Here is a 4149-nt window from a genome sequence, read left to right on the forward strand (position 1 = left end):
TGCAACACTGAGCTAAGTTATTGCCTTATCCTGAGGCAGATAACCTGGGCTGGAAACATGCTCGCTGCTTTGCTAGTGAGAGATTTCTGGTGGGTCAAATGCTGCCCTTTGTACAACTTCAAAGTAAGGAGGATTAATGATTCCAACCATGTTCCCTGTTGCCTTCACCAAATGTCTGCTGGAAAAGCTCTGTCTTGTAGGACTTCCTGAAGCCCAGCCTCTGTCACCCTCATCTCATGGGCCTCCTGTTGAACACTATGACATGTGACTTCTGATTTGGCAAGAGTTTTCTGACAATATTATTCAAGTAATTTCCCTGTTCTCTTCCATTTTCCCAGTTTTCTGATAAAGTAAGGACTCAAAGCTCTCTTGGTCAGGGAGAGGACACCAGAGAGCAGCCCTGTCTGTAGCCTTGGACAGCTGAAAAACTGAAACATTCAACTCCCACCCACCCTGAAGATTTGATAGTCTTCTATAGTTATAGTTATAGTTCCTCCCTGATTCAGTAGTAACAACACTTAGCATTTATATAGGACTTTCATTATCCAAAGTGCTTCAGAAGAGTAATTTTAAAGCTTTGGTATTTCAAAATAGTTACAAGGGATAGGCACAAACTGGAAAAATGCAGTTTTGTTCATGGTTCTTGGCATGCACCATTTGCAAACCACAGACACCAAGTTTTAGCAGCTTTGTGAACTACCTTGTGGTTTGGTTTGTGAGGTCCATGAAGTAGTAGGATGCCCCCCAGCATACTAGAGACACCAAACTCACAGGAATCTCCAACTGATTTTATTCTACCTGCCCTCCAAATTTGGTGAGGATTGGATTTATGAGTTCCAAGTTATGGCCACCTAAAGGAGGTACCCCCAGGAAAGTGCTTTCTGGGGAAATGATCACCTGTCCCCTCTCCTTCTTTGGGAGAGTCAGCTGGAGATCCCCTGTGAGGTTGGTGTGAGGAACCCGGTCAGAGGCTTCACTCGGGAGGCGACCACTTTAAAATTTCTCCCCGATCACCTTGCCTCAATCCCTCAGTAACACTCCCAGAAATCCTGTCAGAACTCTTACTAATTGGCACCAGATGGTTTTAAAGGCAAAACCCACAAAATATTTATTAGGCAACAAAGGCAAGGAGGGGGGATGAAATAATATTGATTATAACTCTTCAATATTAAAAGGGTAAATCAGTTGGCAGCTGGTTGGAAGACTAAAATAATTACAGAGAGTAGAGATTTTTCAGGCTGAGGTAACTATAACACTATTTTGGCAGAAGATCTTAAAAAAAATGATAAACCAGGCAGGTTTCAGAGTCCCACTAGACTGTACTTCACACAGGCTGTCTGTGCCTTCTGGACACTCAGAATGCTGTTTCTTCAAATGTTTTACCCTAACTTAGGCCGTGCCAAATCATATAAATAACAAACTTCAATCACTCTTCCACACACACATAGAGAACTCCTGACTGGTGTCAGTATTCTCCTTCACAGACCCTTTCACACCAGCTATCTTCCAGGACTCGCACCCCTCAATTCCAATGCGTCTCAGCCTCACAGCTAGTCCTCTGGTCTGAGTCTTGGGCAACCCTGCTGACCACCAGAATCCAGTTCTCCCCTCAGTGTGTATTTGTGTGATTTTGTTTGTACTTGGATATTGCCTGATGCACTGGCAAAATCTCCCACAGAGAGTTTCAAACCGCTTGAAAATACCCTCTTTCAAACAGAGTCCACTCAGCTCTGTCTCCCACAAGGAGCTCATCCACTCTTGCCACTCTCAGCCCCTCGTCCAATTGGTTTTACAACTGCCCGGCCTAAGCCCACTGTCTTCACTTCAGACTGGTATACTGAAGACTTCTCTCAAAGACCCTCTGGCTAAGACTAAAAATCCTGAACTGATTTCTGCTGAGCAAACCTCAAAAGGATACTTTTCCATTGCTCGGGCAATGTTCCAGTCAATCGCTGCAAGCCTGTTTCTCAGCTACTCAGGCTAAGGGCCTGAGTCCGTCACAGTTGGTTTCTCTAACTTGCACAGGATCTGTTCTATACACTCCCGAACCTCTGGAACCTGTGCATGTCAAAATGACTGCTGCAGTCATTTTGACAGGTGCCAGTTCAGGAGGTTCAGGAGTGAATAGAACAGACCTTGTGCAATCTAGAGATACCAAACTTGGAAGGCATATAGAGGAGTTTGTCTCTAGCTTGCACAGGATCCATTTTATATACTTTTGAACCCCCTGAACCTGCACTTGTCAAAATGACTGAGGATCAGGAGTGTACAGAATGGGTCCTGTGCAAGCTAGAGACATCAAAGTTGTAGGGGACCTCCCCCATATCCTTCTCTACATGCCCTCCAAGTTGTCATGTTGATGTTATGTAAACATTTTGATTGAATTGAGACAGTCTGTCTGGAAATGTCTCTGCTCATGAACCAGCAAAAAATTCCACGAACAGCTGGGAAGTTCATGGCAAGTTCATGACAGGTGACCTGCCAACAACTTGGCTTTGCAAAGCACAAACCAGCCAAAATTCATCACGAACTTTAGTTTGTGAGCTGGTTCATGCCCATCCCTAATGGTTACCCTTACCAGCCTGACTTCACAGGAGGGTATCACATGACTGAAAGCCATCTTAGGAAAGCATGGAATAGAGCCAGCATGGGACTAATTTGGTGCCATCTCTTCTCTGTAGACTTGCTGCAAGAAGGGGTTGTTAAGAGGATTGAGGAGGGCATTTTTTCTCTGATAAAAAATATTCCAAATGTTGTTTGGCTCTGGAATGTATATGTTGCTCCTGGTGGACCCAGTACTGACGTCTGGCTTCTGTATATAGACTGTGGAATCTACACAGGTAGCAGGCCTTAGAATGTGCAAGAGGTAAAAGAGACAATGTGGAGGAACATAGTCTGACTGGTCAGCAAATTGGATGGGCAAATATGGCAGCCTATCTGTATGGAGACTGCTCAGATAGGATCTTTGATGGAAGTGGGCAGCTTGGAAAGGGTCACAATGAGTTCTGGGAGAGTCAGCTGATCCAAGGAGCAGAAAGCAGAAGGACATGCAAAGTGCTGAATTTATGGCTCCAGGAGAAGGAAAAGACAGCAGGATATTTGGAGAAGGAGGAACTGGGAGCCCTCTGAAAGGCTGTTGGTGTTATATTTTCTGATTTATGAACAATCCTGTTTCTGAGATGGAAGTCACTGAGTTTCTCCTGTAATTCCTCCGCAATGCAGCCAGTGCCAATAAAAATAAGGCAATGGGATCACTTTTACACAAAGTGTAGGTCCCATCAATATCTCTAATGTCATAGAAGATGATGAAAAAAGAATGTGAGCTTTCTCTATTGAGCAAACATATTGTGTTATGATGTATAGAAAACGATAAAATGGAGGGAATCCTAAGTTAAGGGTGGAAAGCAACATATGTCTGCACAAGGCACCTAGGAACAACTGGGAAGTCCCTTAACTGCCTCATAATGAATCCTCTGTGCCAAGACATTCAAGTGCAGATGGCAGGTTGCATCTTTTCCTGTGAATTTCTTTGCATGTGTGTAGTTTGGGCCATAAAATTAATTCTCTGTTAATTTATTTCCAGTGATCCAGCATAAGTTCCCATGTCATGTTATTTCATTGTCTGCAAAACAGCTTCATAGGCTGTGAGAAGTAGTATATGCTGTTAGTTATACCATGAGGTGTAAATTTGGAATGCTGCACTTGAAAAACATACCTAATATGAGTTGATATGATTTCACAGACTAGGGACCCTTCACCCCTCTTGAGTTCATGCTATTCTTTTAGTGCTGATGGAAGAGGGGAGGGGGGAGAATAGAAATGGATGAAGAAAAAGAGGGAAAGAAGATTAACAATTAGGCAATAAGTCTGCCGAGTCTGGTACTATAAAAATCACTACTTCCCATCCTAGGTGAAAGTATGAATAATATATCTAATTCTGAACCAAGTGCTACAGATAGAAATTGGATAAACAGTGGAGCCAGGGACAGACATGGAGGATTTTTCTATAAACCAGAGGGAAGCCCCAATCTTGAAGAAAAAAAAGGCAAGGGGGGGGGGAGTCCATCAAAGTGTTAACAAACACAACAAAATAACAGAAGCAATATCTATAGTTTTGAGAGGTGAAGGCCCACTGAGATCTTGAGAGAA

The sequence above is a fragment of the Heteronotia binoei genome, chromosome 6 (assembly GCF_032191835.1).
Source record: "Heteronotia binoei isolate CCM8104 ecotype False Entrance Well chromosome 6, APGP_CSIRO_Hbin_v1, whole genome shotgun sequence".
Lineage (NCBI taxonomy): Eukaryota > Metazoa > Chordata > Lepidosauria > Squamata > Gekkonidae > Heteronotia > Heteronotia binoei.